Here is an 18060-nt window from a genome sequence, read left to right as displayed (position 1 = left end):
TTTTTTAATTATATGTATTTATATATTTCTGTCTATAATTTTTTTAAATGTTTTTTTTAGCCTTATTAAATGTACATGTTTTATTGTCAAATTCTTGCATATAATCAGTACATTTGATTAGAATAATAAGATTGCAATAATAAGTATAATAATAATAAGTATTGGTTACAAATCAAGTCATATCAGTATCATAAGTGGCAAAGAAGCTGCATCTGAAGTGGCATCAGATTTATTTACACAGACTGTTCTCAGGGGTAATATGAATGCATTTGCACTGCATTTTTACAAACACAAAAACAACGGTGTAAAGTTAATGTTTTAAAGGGCACCTAGTATGCAAAAACATGTTGTTTAGACATAAATGTGTGTACACAGTGTGTGTACACAACAGCCCTATAATGGTTTAGCCGTCTTATTAGAGCTAAAGTCGTCATTCGTTCAAGAGTAGTGAGTGATTTTTTTTATTTTACTTTTTACCAGTGTACACAGCAGTACACTTAAATAAACATATGAAATATATGTATTAAATATGAAACTAAAACCACCAGTGAGTGGTGGCAAGTCATATAAAATTTTAAACATGAACAGGACTAATTGTTCAGAACTAGCATCTATGGACCTGTAGTTCAATGACCAACTTTCATTCTTCAGCTCCAATCACACTTGAAGAACACTTTGTCAGTTAATGGAAAAATTTCATATGATGGTCATTAGTGCAACCAATAAATTGATCCTCATCTTCGGTGTCACCCCTGTGCCATGTTACACATTTGTTGAAGTTGTTCAAAGTTCAAATAATTTCAACACTTTGTTTCTTTCTTGAATCAGCATGTTTAAGTAAACTGGTTGGGTGAATGGTTTACTGACTCACTCATAAAGCTAGTATAACAATGTAACCTGAACCCACTGCAAATTAACCCCTTACTCAGAGACTGAGAGCCTGTCCAAAGTGTGCAGAGGTGAAAAAAGCTCAATGTTCTGCAGTGTGTTGCAGGACTGCAGCTGGGTGAATCCTCCAAACTGTTAACATGGGCCCTGGTGAAAAAAATAATCTACTGCATACTTATTACAAACTGATCATGTGTGAAATGGCATTGATCTAATTATCAGAAGGTCTTTGTTAATCTACTACAGCCTTTCAGCAAGAATCCATTTAGATGCGCTGATCCTCAAGGACTTCCGTTCTGCTCCTACACACCTGTCTTTTATCTTTGATTAGCTGATTCAAGTGTATTTAACTGGGGTTGGAGCTGAAATCTGGCACAGAAATTGTCCAGGAGCATGGTTGGAGACCCATGATTTAGAACAGCAGCTACAGGTGCATCTCAAATTAGAATGTCATGCAAAAGTTCATTTTTCAGTAATTTAAATTATTAAATAAAAGTATTAAATAAATTCATTGCACACAGACTGAAGTAGTTTAAGTCTTTGGTTCTTTTAATTGTAACAAAACCCAATTCAAAATCTCAACTAATTAGAATACTTCATAAGACCAATAAAAAACATTTTTTAGTGACTCGTTGGTCGCCTGGAAAGTATGTCCATTTACTGTACTTGGCAGGGGCTCCTATTGCTTTAAATTACTGCTACTGCAATTTGCTGTGGCATGGAGGAGATCAGTTTGTGGCACTGGTGAGATGGTATGGAAGCCCAGGTTTCTTTGACAGTGGCCTTCAGCTCATCTGTATTTTTTGGTCTCTTGTTTCTCATTTTTCTCTTGACAGTGTACTCTATGGGGTTGAGGTCTGGTGAGTTTGCTGGCCAGTCAAGAACACCAAAACCATAGTCAATAAACTTTTGGTGCTTTTATTAAGTGTGGGCAGGTGCCAAATCCTGCTGGAAAATGAAATCAGCATCTTTAAAGAGCTGGTCAGCAGAAGAAAGCATGAAGTGCTCCACAGTTTCATGGTAAACGAGTGCAGTGATGTTGGTTTTTCAAAAAACAACGGGCCAACAGCAGCAGATGACACTGAACCCAAAATCATCACAGACTGTGGAAACTTAACACTGAACTTTAAGCAACTTGGGCGATGAGCTTCTCCACCCTTCCTCCAGACTGTAGGACCTTGGTTTCCAAATGAAATACAAAACTTGCACTCATCTGAAAAGAAAACTTTCTACCACTGGTCAACAGTCCATCTCTTCTCCTTAGTCTAGGTAGGACGTCTATCTCCTGTCTGTGGTTCAGAAATGGCTTAACAATAGGAACATGACAACTGAATCACTTCCCTTTTCAGCAGTTATTTTCGGACCTATTTATGATAATAAAATTCACAGCAAAACATGAAAGTAATCTAAAAGATCTCTTTGGTCGGATATGGCTGGGAGGCACAAGCTGACCTGATCGTGGTTTTATCATGTAGCTTGAGATTTCATTATGGCGGATATTAAAGAGTTTGCCTCACACACATAATCTGCCTGCAGAAGGCAGAACACCAAGCCATATTTATGCCATAATGTCATCTCAACAGCGTAATTCATTTATTTGATTAATAGGATTATTTGAATTCCAGTTTTTACAGTTTCACTTCTTTGAAGACTTTACTTTTATCTGTTGTCCACATCATTGCATCCTGTTTCTTAGAGCTTCTCAGTCTAAGTAAGATAAAGGAAATTCAAAATTTTAAATTAAATTACACTTCAAGCACATGTATTGAATCTAAAAACCACAAACCCTGAACTAAATAAAGGAGTTCATGTTAAAGACTATGGTAAGAATATGGCGCAATGATGTCCTTTACCTTTTATTCCCTGCATCTGAGCAATGGTGTCAGGGAGAACTTTTCCTTTAGTTTCTGGCAACAGTAATGTAATTAAGCCAGAAAACACAGCCAGGCTTCCAATTACAATATAGGGAATGTACCTATAATAGTTACCTTTACAGAGAAAATAAATCCATCACTAAAAAGTGCAATGTATAGATTTACTAGTGAAGAAAAAAAGAAAATTGTACCCAAGTATATGATGAAGGGAGAAACAATGCTTCCTATGCGGCGGTCATAGAGCACATTCCATGGCCATGTTTCTCACCACAGTAGGAAAGAGTTCTGAAGTCACTGCATACACCACACAGAATGCAGCAGTAACACCAAGTTTCCCCAGCATCTCCAGGGAGGTTGCCAGCTCCATCAGATCTGCAATGACACAAACAAACATATAACTAATGTGAACAAACAACCACGACAGGGTCCATTCTCCATGCGTGGATTACTCAGATAGCTGAATTTTGTTCTTGCAAATTTGACTTGATCCTGGATAATTCTTTTGAAGCTCAACCAGAGTTTCTCTCATAGCAACAGGTCTGTTAGCTCAAACAGGATTAGACTATTATTTTAAGAGAAGGTGATGCTGTAAGTCTGTCCCAGCCACTACTAATTTCTTACAAGTGCACCTTATTAAAACAGAAAAAAATACTGTCTGGGAAATCTGTCACCATAATCATCAGCCCCAACGTACACACAGATCTCTACTCATTAAGCTCCCTATATCCCTCACTCATCCATCATCTGGTCTATGGTAAACAGTTGTCCCAGTCACCCAGACCACTTACCTGGGTTTCCTACCTCTTTGACATGCCACCCTCCTGCCTTCTTCTAGAAGAGACAACCATAAATTATCATCCGATAAGAGACTCAAAACCATGTCAATCAATCACTTTTATTTATATTTTAACAATATAGATTGTGTCAAAGCACTGAACCATATCAAAAAGGAGAATAGAGTGAAAGTAATGTATAATGATGAGATTAAACACTTATTAAACCCCATCTGTGACAGAATGGAGAAAAAAAAACCTTGGAAGAAACCAGGCTCAGTTGGGGCCAGTTCTTCTCTGGCTGGACAACCTACACTTCCAGTTAAAATTTCCATTACCTGGCATCCAGGTACCATCCTCAAGCAGAGCTTGAGACAGTACCTCTGGTAGTACTGCCAGGATGATCAGCACAGCTGGAAATGCTTCCTTCCATAGAGTATGCTCAGAACTCACTGAAGAAGAACACCACTGGCGTGCCCTATTTTGTCAGGCCTTGTCGACTTTGGTTTGGCTGGCATGACATTATAGACCCTTCAATGCTTGAGGATTTTCACTAAAACCACAGACCGAAGTGCTGATCAACAAGAGCCTGAAGACCAAGTCACCTGCTAAGGTGGCAGACATGTTTAATGTATCTAAACATCAAGTTTAAAAAAAAAAAACTTCTCGGACCGAGGTAAAGTTAAAAGCAAATAATAAAAAGTACTACTTGGAAAAAAACTCCACAGGGGAAAACAAACCAGTAAACTGCACAAAGAAAAATACCTGAACAACTTACTAGGAGGTAGCTTGAGGGACTAGGAAAAACAAGGCAGAAACTCACAGCAACGACTCAAAAAATGAGTGAAGAAAAAAAGGAGGAGAAAATCACAACTTAAATAAAAAAGTTGTGTTGCATTTGCCAAGGCCCACAGCTTGCAAGAAGGATGGTCTGTGGAAAAGTGGCAGAAGGTAGATTTTCGATGAATCATCTATTGAACTGCATCCCAATCGTCCGCAAAAACTGCAGAAGTCCTATTGGAACCTGTGTGGACCCACCTGTCCCATCCGTGGATTCAAACAGAAAACAATCAAGTTCGGTGGAGGAAAAATCATGGTTTGGAGTTACATTAAGTATAGGTAAGATGAAGGAGGAGGCATTGAAGATGAAACCAAATGATCTTGATAAACTCTGGAAGTCCTGCAAGAACGGTTCCTTTGCCATTCCAGATGACTTATTAATAAAAGTTATTCGAGTCATTGCAGAGACGTATGGATGCAATCCTCCAAGCTCTTTGACACACCACTACTCCTCTGTTCTTCTAGAAGAGACAACCGTAAATCATCATCGGCTAAAGGAGTCTCTAAACTGCATCATCCTCACCTCTTCATACTCATCTGACTCCATTACATATCCTCTGCTTCAGTGTCATTGTTGCTGTTGAGTTCTCAGAGTAAACAAACAAAAATAGCAGAAAAAGAAACTAATTACTCACTTGGATTGATGAATGATTCTGACTTACCACTGTTGTTTGATAAACTTATAAACAAAAAAACAGAAAGAAAAGAAATGGAATAAGAGGGAAAAAAACATAATAGATGCAAATAGAAATATTATTGGTAACTTGAATTTTAGATTAAAAGTGAACAATGAAATTAGTCAAATTATTATATTGAGCTGGTGCTGCTGCTAGACACCTCATGTTACAGAAGGAAGTTAATTCAAGTTAATACAGAGACTCTCACACTATAGAGACTGTGTCTTTTCCCCAAACTAGAAAATGCAGAAAACACCCAAACCAAATTAAAAACAACAATTTAACTGTTGTTCAACAAATAAAAACTGTTTATAATACAGAGAAGCAAATGATAAACTTGGTTTATTGAATATCAGGTCCCTTTCTATGAAAGCACTTTATATAAATGATTTAATCAATGATCATAACCTAGATTTGCTTTGTTTGACAGAAACCTACTACTTTATAAAAGTATAAAGCTACTTTATATAGTCCACCTGGGGCCTGTACCATGATGATGGCCAAGTAAACTCAGACGTTCAAAACTGTTGCACTTTGGATGTTGTGAGTCTGAATCACAGCTTGCAGACCTTTTCCGATTCCATGCCCCCTCTCTTTCTACTGCTACGCTTGCCCTCAGCTGTGATGCCCAAAAAAAAATAGGTTTAATATAAATGTTTTTTGTTTTGTTTTTTTAAAGTGTTAATGCCTTCCAGAAAATATTCTACAAACTTCTGTAAACGTCATGTCCTACTCAGACTTGGAACTTCTTGCCTGATATAACAAATGATACCAAATGTTTTGTAATTGTATTTATCTTCCACGCTATCAGATATGTGATGCAGAATATGATCAGTAAATCTCTTACCTTTGGGAATGAGCTGTATGATGAAAATCATTGCTCCACCCACGAGGAGAGTGGAAGACTGACAGAATCTCCTACTGCAGTATCTGAGCAACAACATGGCTATTATGAAAGCTGGCACCTCCACCACTGCAGACAGGAAAAAATTCAGGTACAGGTCGCCATGAAGGTTTGTGGTGTTTAGAATGAGAGCATAGTAAGACATGGTGATGACCATCCTAAACGACAAAAACACCAGTTGGTAATTAGTTGCTTTTCTCAATCAGGAGGATTATTTTGCATCCTTTGTTCAACTGAATTTGCTAAACTAAACTGCCAGTAATGTAATGTTTAACAGCGAAAAGGACTCCAGTCTACAAGTTTCAGAATATTTTGAATATTTGCGATTCGGGATCGGGGCGTTTCCAATGTTCTCCTGAGCAGATTCAGTCACCTTTAACACACATCACACCACAGGAAAATCTGACAAGATAATCTTTGGAACCACCAGAATAATCAGTGCATTACCTATGATTGTCGGAAGGGGAGAAATTGGCTCAGAATCAGCCTGATCATCTTCTGGTGTGTACCCAGCCTAACAGACAACTCTAACCAAATACACCTGAACAAGCTAATCAATGCCTTCAAGCTTAATAGAAATTGTTTTAGACAACTTTTAATTATTTGTCTATGTACGTTTGCAGACTAATGTCTTCTCACACATGTGTTTTGTCTGATGAGGTGTGATTCGTCTAGTAGTTGCAGGGCTGTGCTGACTACAATCTAATACAAAGCTTGAATGTCAATGTTACAAAATGTACCAGTTTGAGTATTTGTACATTTTTGGGATTAATCACACTAAATTAGTGCATTAAACTAGTGGTTCTCAACACATTGCTAGAGCCCCAGCACTGAGCACTTGGCATAAATTCTCTGTTGCACACCCATTTCAGGTTTTGGAGTCTCCATTAATGAGCTGATGGTCTGAATTAAGTGTGTTTGATAAGGAGAAATAAAAAAATGTCCAGTGTTGAGCTCCAGGAACAGGGTTGAGAATTTCTGTGTGGTGTCCTTACAAGCAGAATTAAAAACTTTTACATATACTCAATTTAGAGTAAGTTTTAACATCATGTCGATAATATAGTTAATGACTGTGGCCAAGTAGAAATGAAAAAACAACATAGTAACAGCATACCAGAGAAGTGAACAAATCCTTGATGGTTAAAACGGCATTACAATTCCTCAAAATGTCCAGAATATTGTGTTTTTCTCCTCATCCTGCTGATTCCTCAATCTAAGGAAACATAAAAAGGCGTCAATGAAAATGGAGCACTGAAAAGTTTGTTTAAGGTCTGTTTGAATTTCATGTTTTTTTTAAATCATAAGGGAAATTAAATGTTACCTCAGAGGAAGTGAAGATGACGCGTCAGGTGCAGTAACCTTGTTCTTTTTAGCTGCATATCTAAGTATGGCTTCAGCCTCTGAGATTCTTCCTGAGAGAGCAGCCATCTTGGAGACTCCGGAATAAACCTGGTTCACAAAAACAGAAAAAAGTTTTCTTACTGGTTTGGTTTCACAGTATCTGAGCTTCTACCATAAAGCTGAGTGGCTAACCAGGTAGGTTTAGATTAGCCAGCCCTGGGGTTTAGGTACCCTGGTATTCTTCACCAGAGTAACTTGCTTTAATGAGTTCTGTAACAGGTTCTGCTCCTACCGTCCGAACCAAATCAGATTATGGCGCCACATAGGATTTAAATCAAATTTGCTTATCAATACATACATAAAACACCTGCATATACACCTACTAATTAAAGACGATATTATTAGATGATCAAAATATGTATGAAATATATATGCACACTATACATCTTATGTTTGTTTTGAATGCATGAATAATTAGCATATACATATAAACTCGCTGTGAGCATACACACCCATAAAACACTTGCGAAAGCATGCAAAATAAAATTCTGCATTAAAAAACTTCTTTGTCTCTTTTATTATTTATTCCCAATCAGGATTTAGACCGTACCATAGTACTGAGACTGATCTCATTAGAGTTACTAATGACCTGCTTCTATCATCTGATCATGGTTGTATCTCGTTATTAGTGCTATTATCAATACTATTATCACAACATTCTCTTGAATAGAAAATTAGTGAAAGTGCCTCAGCATGTTTTAAATTGTATTCATCTGACCGCCATCAGTTTGTAGTAGTAAATGAGGAGGTATCATATCGTTCACAAATGAAATATGGAGTACCTCAAGGCTCAGTGCTAGGACCGTTACTTTCACACGTTACCTTGGGAGATATTATCTGGGAGACAGCAATCTTTCCTTTGAAAACAATGTTTCTGTGTTTTTCCATCTCAACAATATATCCAAATTACGACCTATGCTCTCAATGTCAAATGCAGAAATGTTAATTAATGCGTTTTATGACCTCGAGTTAGATTATTGTAATGTTTTATTAAATGATTGTCCTCCATGCTGGATAACTAAACTTCAGCTAGTCCTTATTATATAGATTTTAAAATCTTGTTAATTACTATTAAAGACCTAAATGGATTAGCTCCTCAATACTTGAGCGAGCTCCTATCACATTATAGTCCTGCCAAAGTCCCTGTGTTCTCAAAACTCTGGCCATTTAATAATACCTAGAATATTTAAATCGACTATGGGCACCAGATCTTTTCCTAACACTGTCGGGAGGCAGACACACTCTGTCAGTTTAAATCTAGATTAAAGACACTTCTCTTTAACACCGATATGAGCCTTGTAGACAGATCACTAGAACCAGACGCACACACACACTATAAATTGAACTGATTCTTATAAAGCTTTAATCTCGTCATTATACATCACTATCACTCTATTCTTCTAATTGATACTGTTCAGTGCTTTGATACAATCTGTATTATTAAAAGCGCATTACTAATGAAGCATACAATGCACAAACAGATGAGCCCAGAATAGGAACGTAATGTGTTTAGTTACAGCGTTTCCTATACATATTTGCATATAAACTTGATTCATGCAAATTCATAATTAACATAAGATGTATTGGTATGGATTTCATATTAGTGTGCACAGGTATTTTGTGACTGAATTGCTTTCTCCAGGTATTCTGCCGCCCTGCCTTTTCTTGGTTTATATCCATTTTATATATATATATATATATATATATATATATATATATATATATATATATATATATATATATATATACATACATAAACATACTACTTCACGTGTTATCCTAATTATTCCCATTTCTTTTCAAATTTACATTATTCATCTGTTGTTTCAAAGAAGTGACCTTATAATTTTCTCGCCACAAACTCACCACCACAAGGGCACATACAGGAGCCCAGTGAGAGCATTCGTGAGCAACAGCCATCGCCAGCTACGGATGAAATAAGCTGCTAATGGAAGGAACATCTGACCGATTGCAGACCCCATGAAAACACCCAGAGAACCAAACACCACTCTACTTGCTGGACTGAGAATTTCACAGCCTGTTGATCAGGAGGAATGTGTTATTCATGTGATAGATGAGTTTTGAAATTGTGTTAATGACTGGAAGTTAAAAAGACAGTTTACCTAGGACATATGCTACAACATAATTAGAAAAACCACTAAATCCCACAAAGAAGAAGACAGCAGTGAAGATTTCCCAGCTTGGAGAAAACATCTGGATAAGGATAGTAACTGTCTGCAAGGCCATCGTGACAAAAAGTACAGGCCTTCTGCCATACCTGCATATATCAAATATATCATATTTAATCATTAATCAAAATCATTTAATCATTAATAGCTTGCTCTTGGAGACTCTGACCTGTCAGACATCTGTCCTGAAAGGAAGGTCCCCACCAACACACCCAAGAAATATATTGATGAGGTTAGTGGCACTTTATACTGCTTCTCACATATCAGGTCCCACTGAAAACACAAGCAGAAAAAAATCATTCATTGCAGCCACATCGAATTATAGGTGCAACACAAAAACATCATGAAAAGCTAGTGTTCCAGACAAAAACAGAGAAATAGCTGAACAGCTCGATTTGTCTTGATAAAATCGGACCAAGAAGATCTAAAAGCTGCTGAGTTTTAGAGCATATACAGTTAGGTCCATATATATTTGGACAATGACAATTTTCCTAATTTCATAGTTTCAGAATTTAAGCACAAGAGATAAAAAGCGATAAATACTGTTCATTTTCTCACACAAACCACTCATTTCATGCCATCAGTGTATTCTTACGATTGGTTATGGTTTAGAAAGTTCTCGATATAGACCATTATATGACCAACAGACAACTGTTTGACTAAAATATCTCAAAACTGGATTTAATGAAGACAAAAAGACACCTGCACTTTACATGCCCTTGGGGTAAGCTGATAAACTTGAAAGTTTAGTTTCAAAATGCTTTAAGTCTGCAGGTAGCTAGATCTGCAGGAGCAGGATTGGACAGCTTGGGCCGCTTTAGGTCATCTCTGTTTGATGTAATATTTAATGCAGCAGAGGGTATAAAGTTAAATATTATCTGTATCCCAGTAAATGCATTACAGCTCAGCTGAAATGTATAGTTCATTTTAGCTCTTTATGCTCTGGTTTTAAGCTTTCCTTTTTGTGCTCTTTATGAACCGATACATTTATTAAAAAAAAAAAAAAAAACTTGTCCTTTGTTCATCAGAAATGTACACTAATGTTTTCCCACAAAAGAGTCAAAGGTGCTAGTTACAAACTGATATTGAAAAATATTTTTTTTTTGAAAAGAAAGTTTTAAGTAGGTATTGACTATTTAAAAAAACACCTCTGCATATTTAATATGTTGTTGGACTGTTTTGGCACAGAGTATTAAAAACACACATTTTTATTTTTCTGAACGATCATTTCAAGAACCCTTTGGACCGTTTGAACATTAGACCATGTACAACAATACTTCAGCGCATTAAACAACCCACTGACTCACCTCTGTCACTATCGTAGACTCGTAAATCTCTTTTACTGTAGTTCCAGCCGTCCACACAGGATTCAACCTCAATCTCGCTGACATTGACTTCCACGTTTGGGGTGTAATTAAGCACAGAAAAATTTCTCACTGTTTCCATTTTGTATCTGGAACAGGAACTGCGTTTTAAAACACCGTCTTTCGTCATCATTGGGATTGCAGCTTCTCTCCACGCCTCACTAATGTTGTACTCTTCAGAATCAGACACTGTGAGATGGCACGTCACCCACAAAAACGATGTAGATGCCTACAAAACCATTTGGAAGGATACTTATAGCCAACGCCAAGAAAACAGTCAGATGGAATGGACCCCATGTTCCCAGAAAGCCAGTGATATCATCATAGTCCTCATTTTTAAAGTTTCTGCACTGTTTACAATGATCTCTAGCTCTTATCATTCATTTTGGCTCATGCTTGTAACCCCTCCCAAACATACAAAGCTGGAATAGGTTTATGATACATCCTGACAAGGTTCACATCAGTGGCTGTTTAAAGTTCAGATGCTGGATCCTTTATCAAACATTACATTAGTAACTGATCTTCGAGTTGTAAGGGATTCAAGAAATCAGCAACTCAGAGACCTTTGTACATTTGTAAGTGAAATTTTACAGAAAACAAAACCATATGTTCTTTGTGTGTCTGCAGATCAATTTAATGACAAAGAGTCAATTCTGATATGAGAACTTATTGAACAGAATCAACTCTCTGCTATTTACAGCCCCATGAGGTATTAGATAAGATGTCAAACATTTTTAACACATGTCAAGGGTAAAGTCAAACTGTTGACCTGAAACAGAACTCCCTAAATTATAAAATATTAATTTAGTTACTTCCCATTCCACTCAGAAGAACTTGTAAAACATTATGCCAACAGGAAAAAGTACACCATCTACTGTGGGAAATGGAAACACATCAAGTCTAATCAAGACTCAAACCAAAAACAAAACTTCAGATTGAACCCTTGATGGCAGATTTCTTTCATACTTTACTAGATCTTTCACAGTGTAACTTGACAGTTCATGAAAAGGTCACAAACATTTTGGTTCTCATCTAAAACATCTTAAATTGTGTTCTGAAGACAAACAACTTATGGGTTTGGAAAAACATGGGGTTAAGTGTTAATGACAATTTTTATTTTGGGGTGGAGTAACCCACAGTTTTCTAAGAGAAAGTCTTGCTGACATTATTCTGTCACCCACATTAATTCTTGGACTGACCTGATCATTTGTATATAGTGTGTCATGGAAAGTATTCAGACACACTTCAATTTTTCTGTTATAATAAAACCATTTGCTAAAATCATTTGGGTTCATATTTTTCCTTATATTAAAATTAAATGTACATATTAAAATGTACACACAGCACCCCCATACTGACCGAAAAACACAATTGTTGACATTTTTGCAGATTTAAAAAAAAAAAAAAACACACCACCACCAACAACAACAACAACAACAACACAGTCTTAAGTATTCAGACCTTTGCTCAGCATTTAGTAGAAGCACTCTTTTGATCTAATACAGCCATGAGTTGATATAAATTGCTTCTATTGCCTACACCTCATTTGTACGCCGCTTTGGATAAAAGCGCCTGCTAAATGACTAAATGTAAATGAGTCCTTTTGGGAAAGATGCAACAAGTTTTTACACCTGGATTTAGGGATCCTCTGCCATTCTTCTTGCAAATCCTCTCTAGTTCTGTCAGTTTGATGGTAAACGTTGGTGGACAGCCATTTTCAGGTTCTCTCAGAGACGCTCAACTGGGTTTAAGTAAGGGCTCTAGCTGAGCCATTCAAGAACAGTCACAGAGTTTGTTATTTTAGCTGTGTGCTTAGGGTCATTGTCATTGTCCCTTACAAACAAACAAACAAACGAATTGTCCATATTGCACTCACTGCTCCATAAGAGTCATTTAGCAGTGTTTCAACCACTAGGTCTTCGCCAGGACGTTCACACAACATGTACCTGATGAAGACCTAATGGGCTGCAACATTGCAACATTTTTCTTCTGAAGCAGTGTGCGTGACAATATGTTGTTCTTTTGTTTTAATGTAAACAGGTAACATTACATTGAAAGTTGTTCCTTTAGGCCTGTTCATGAACGTGACTGCAGAAATTCTTCTTAACGTTCTTCACCTCTTAACTTAAAACAGATACTACATAAAATACTAACACTTTTTAAAGAGGTCTAATAAATATCCTTATATTTAAAATATAATTTTATTACAAACTGATAAACAATTTTAAGTAATTTATATTTGTATGTAACAAACCATTTTAAGTATAGTAAATCTAGATTCACTATATACTCACGGCCAGATGTACAACTGAGCTATGTTATGTTATTGCTAGATTTGCAGTTTTCATTATAAAGCATTATGGTAAATTTAGTAAAATGATACTCGGGGGAGGAGCCAACTGAAGGACTTCCATGATGTCCGATTCAAGTGTTTTCAGTGTTTAAACATTTGAATGTCGTCTAATTTTGGATGATTGCTAAAACATGCGAGAGGAAAAAAGGCAATAAATAAAAGAAGCAAACATCTGACCTGAATTTTCTCTGCTTCTGTGGACTTTTTGACACATGGATCAGTCAGAAAGACACACTGATGTTTTTATTGTTTTAACAGTAGCTTCTCTCTCCGACCGGGACGTAATCAAATACATTATTACAATCATACATACATACTCTTCCATATTACTGAGAATAGCAAAACACTGTCATAGATTAGATAAGTGTTACAGACTTGTGTAAACATGATCGGAAACAAACCATAAAGTTCATCTCCATCCAAAACAGCAGAATATAACGGCATATACATTAAATTAAATAGAAATGAACAGATCTGCAAGAATAATGTCTGCTAAACTCAAGTTTGAGCAGCTCTATAACACTAACGTCTCTAAACACAAGAGCAGGGCCAAACAAAACATCACAACATCAGAAAACCACTGACCAGAAACACAGCATAGAAAGAGCGACAGAAACAGAAGAGAATCTGGGGTCCTGTTAGAGATCAACTCAAGACTCGGTTAACAAATCTAGTAAGATTAGGCTGGTTTTGTTGAGTCACTGTTGGACAAACAACAAAAGAGCAAAGCTCATGAAACCTGCATCATATTCCACTCTGATATTAAAGAAATGAGAAGAGGAGCTGTTGATATTCATTTCAGAAATTAGACAAAATGAGGGTGAACTGGATTATGTCATAATAAGAAAGAGCTGAAAAGAATAATTCAGATAAAAATTAAAATGTGCTACCCCTCAGATCATCTGAAGCTGATAAAAACATCACTATAATCCACTCCAGTCCATCAGTTAACATCTGGAGAAGACCACAGATTAAGATGCTTTTAACTCAAATATATCAGTACAGAATCCATCATAGCTCTTCCTTCAGTAAAAAAGTGTTCTGGTCTTAATCAGGAGAGAAATCTGTACAGATCAAGCAGCGTCTACAAAACATCTTCATAGATTACTTGTGGATTATTTTGATGTTTTTATCAGCTGTTTGGACCCTCATTCTGTCGGCACCCATTCACATCCATTGTCTGCAGACACATTTGAAGAAACAAACTCATCCATATTCTTGAATGGTCTGACAGTGAACATGCTTTTAGCTAATGTTAATTTTCAGCTGAGTTATTCTTCAATGGTCCAGAAAAAAAACAGGCTTGATTTACTTGGTATTTTGTTATGAAATACGACACAGACACGAGTTTGGCCTGATATTAGAGCATCAGGGATCTCTTCTGAGACCTTCACTAGTTTCACAGCGGTCAACATGAACAACTGATGAACACTACATGAGATAAGCTATTAGAGGAGGATGTTAAACCAGGAATAGTATGTGGTCTGAGGTGGTCTGAGATGGTCTGATGGGTAACAGAAGGAGGAGCGCTGATCTTAGGAGGCGTCGCAGCCGAAGAGCAGCAGCAGCTCGTGACACGTGATGAAGATGAAGAAGTAGACGCAGAGGTCAGAGAAGACATCACTCATTTTCCTGTAGGTATCCATAGAGCGGCTGATGACCTCGGCGGGGATCCCGGACAGCAGCAGAGCAGCGGTCAGCATCGTCGTCTTGCTCTTCTTCTCTACCTGACGAGACCACAGAAACTCCATCAGACCTGTCCTGATCCTCACATCCCACAGCAGGCTTGTGTTTGTTCACCAAAATCATGATGTTCTGCTGTAATCAGCTCCAGTAAGAGTTTCCTGAACACACTGAATATCTGCACACTGTCACTGATTACAGACATATTTTTTTTATTTGTGTTTATTTCAGTTGTACTTTAAGTTAAACTAAATAAAAATGAGATGTTTTCAAGGCAACTAGACAAAAATCAAGTAATTTAAACTTTTTTTAAATACTGGAATTTATTGTTTACCTTATTTTAAAACCAACATTTTTTTCAGATTTTATTTTAAGGTGTGCTTGTTACAGTGTAATTATACATTAAAGCACCAAGTAAATATTAATTAACTACATGTACTTACTCTATGATTAAGTTTAGTATTAGGATAGGCTTAAGGTTACTTGTGCATAAATTATTATTATTTTTATAAGTAATGTGTAGCAAAGACATTTTAAAATAAAGTGTTACAAAAACATTAGTTGTAACTTACCTAAAACACATTATATTCAGTCAGTGCTACATACAGTAGTTTAATAGCATCATTAACCTCTAGAAACTTTCACTTTCCCTCACACTTCAATAATCTCTCTATTTAGACTCAAACATCTCTGCTCACTTTACTGTAACATTCACAGGAATACAGCAGGATTTATGGAGACTTATCAGATAATATATCTTTGCCCAGCTGAGATTTTTAGATATAAAAATATATTAGTATATGTCTGAAATAGCTGCATGTCTGTGGCACTGTAAAAAGATTTTTTTTTAAATCAAACTCACATATTCATCCTACGATCAGTTCATCACAAATAAAACTGGACTAGAATATAGCAGTGCACATTTTCTACGGAAATTGTTTTACTGTTTCACTTACTTTATCAGTGCCAAAACAGAGACAAACCTTTGGGAAGTACTTGTGCAATCCCATGAAGCCCAGCTCCAGAGTGAGAGCGGTGCGAAGATAGACTGTAGAGACACAAGAGACAGAGTTAAGATGAGCGGAGTCCCACGTCTGCGTCTAAGTCTGCGCAGCACTCACCAGATACTGGCACACGAAGATGCGCACAAAGACAGCCAGAGCCACGCTGCAGATGAGCCGGAAGAGGCGGAACGAGTCCAGCTCCTGCGTCCCGCCGCCGCCATCCTGAGCCGTCTTCTCAGAGGACAGCTGTCCTCGCAGCTTCATGGCGTCGTCGAAGCGGGACAGGTACTTCTGCAGACCCGGCGAGAGATGCCGATCGCTCATCTGCCACCAGCCTGTCAGCGCCGCGCCGTCCGGGACGCTCTCAGAGACTCAGACAGCAGCGGGACAGCCTCTCTGAAAAGAAGACTCCATCCCGTCCAGATCCAGCGTCAGCCGCGGCTCCAGGACTCTAGCTGCTGGAGAGACACGAGTCTGAGACAGAGGGCTTACAGCTGCGTGTGTACAGAGACACTTACACTTCAGGACAACAGAAGCAGTCAAAACCAGCAGAAGACAAGTCTTCCACAGTGCTCATAGCATGTGTGTGTGTGTGTGTGTGTGTGTGTGTGTGACCTGGATGACAAAACCAGTCACAAAGGATCAATTTTGAGAAATTGAGATTAATACTAGGGCTGGGTTTTTTATTAGCTACTTTTTAATCATATGTAGTGAAAACACTAAAATGAGCAGGTATTAGATATTGTTCTCATCTTATTCAATCTAATTCAGGCTAAAAAAAAAAACTTTCAAGGAAGTCAATGGGTGCCATCAACTGTTTAAGTACAAGCATTCTTCCAAATATCTTCTTATATGTTCAATATGAGCAAATTTGGAATGACATGAGTATGAGTAAACGATGAACTATCCATCACTTGTTCATCAGTGGAGGTTCATTCACTCCAGAGCTTCTACAGCTGAGACATTTCTCCAGGTCTGATAAAGAAACACACTCCTTTGAAGTTGGAACGAAACACTGTAATAGGTACACTAAGAAGCATCACATTAGAATACAGCTGCAGTCTCTGTATGGGATTAATCCAATGTAAGTGGATGGAGATTGATCCTGTGATTCTGGGCCATCAGGTGGAGTCTGTTTCGGGACACTGTACGTGATATGAATCATGAGGGCCGCTGTGAGATGTTTTACTCGTGCCACGATGATGAAGAACAGAGACTCACCGCTGTCCGCGTCGCTCTTACTGAAGCCCACGATCTTCTTCATGCGCTCCTCGGAGTTGAGCAATAACTTCCTCCTGCGGATCTCGGCGCGTCTCTGCGCCGCGTTGTTCTGCTGCTGCGCCGCGCTGTCCGCCTCCTCGCTCGCCTCCATGACTCCGATCGCTGATGATCCAGCGGTTACTGAACGATATCTGTCAGCAGCTGCTGTCTCTGTGTAGATCCGCTGTTATTGATGGGGCGGAGCGTCACATAATGCGTCCCCTATAAATGACGACACCGTTTCAAAATAAAAGTCCGAGCTCATCGTCGTGGTGATCGTTACATAATCAGACTACTTGTTAAATAATTTTGGCTTATTTATCACATTCATGTAACTATAATAATCGTATCCCATATTATAATATAAAATACAGAAATATATATATTAAATTTTATTCCATTCCATAAATCTTTTTTAAAATGACATCAAATAAAGATCTGAAATGTTACATCTGTTTCCCTGCATGTCATGTGATTGTGAATAACCATGTAACCAATAAGAAATAACTGCAGTCTGATTTGATACAGTAATGTTGATGTGGATTTGGATGTTTAAAGTGATTGATATTATGTTTTACAGGTTTTACTCATTAGGAAGCACTGTGCCCATTTGTTTTTCCATTTGATATTATGTGTTTTTCCATTTTGATATTATGTGTGTATGTGCACAAAATGTCTTATGAAACAAGATATGTCTGCTGAGCTGAATGCAACTGGTTCTATGATGAAGGGGAAGACCCAAGCACAAGAATACAAATATTGTGTGAAATGTAGTGTGAGCATACAGGATTGCCCTGCATGCATGCCTTGGATGTTGTTCTGTATCTGAGCAGTCTCACTGACTTTACAT

At 37.5% G+C, this 18060-nt stretch overlaps 2 pseudogenes; both read right to left on the bottom strand.

Annotated features, from left to right (window-relative positions):
• Positions 1 to 2590: 2590 nt before the first annotated feature.
• LOC122326399 lies at positions 2591 to 11290 on the bottom strand (annotated as a pseudogene).
• A 2202-nt stretch (positions 11291 to 13492) lies between these two features.
• Positions 13493 to 17436, bottom strand: LOC122326043 (annotated as a pseudogene).
• Between the last annotated feature and the right edge of the window lie 624 nt (positions 17437 to 18060).

The sequence above is a fragment of the Puntigrus tetrazona genome, chromosome 21 (assembly GCF_018831695.1).
Source record: "Puntigrus tetrazona isolate hp1 chromosome 21, ASM1883169v1, whole genome shotgun sequence".
NCBI lineage: Eukaryota > Metazoa > Chordata > Actinopteri > Cypriniformes > Cyprinidae > Puntigrus > Puntigrus tetrazona.
Note: the sequence above shows the minus strand (reverse complement) of the source record. Positions and strands in the feature narration are given on the sequence as shown.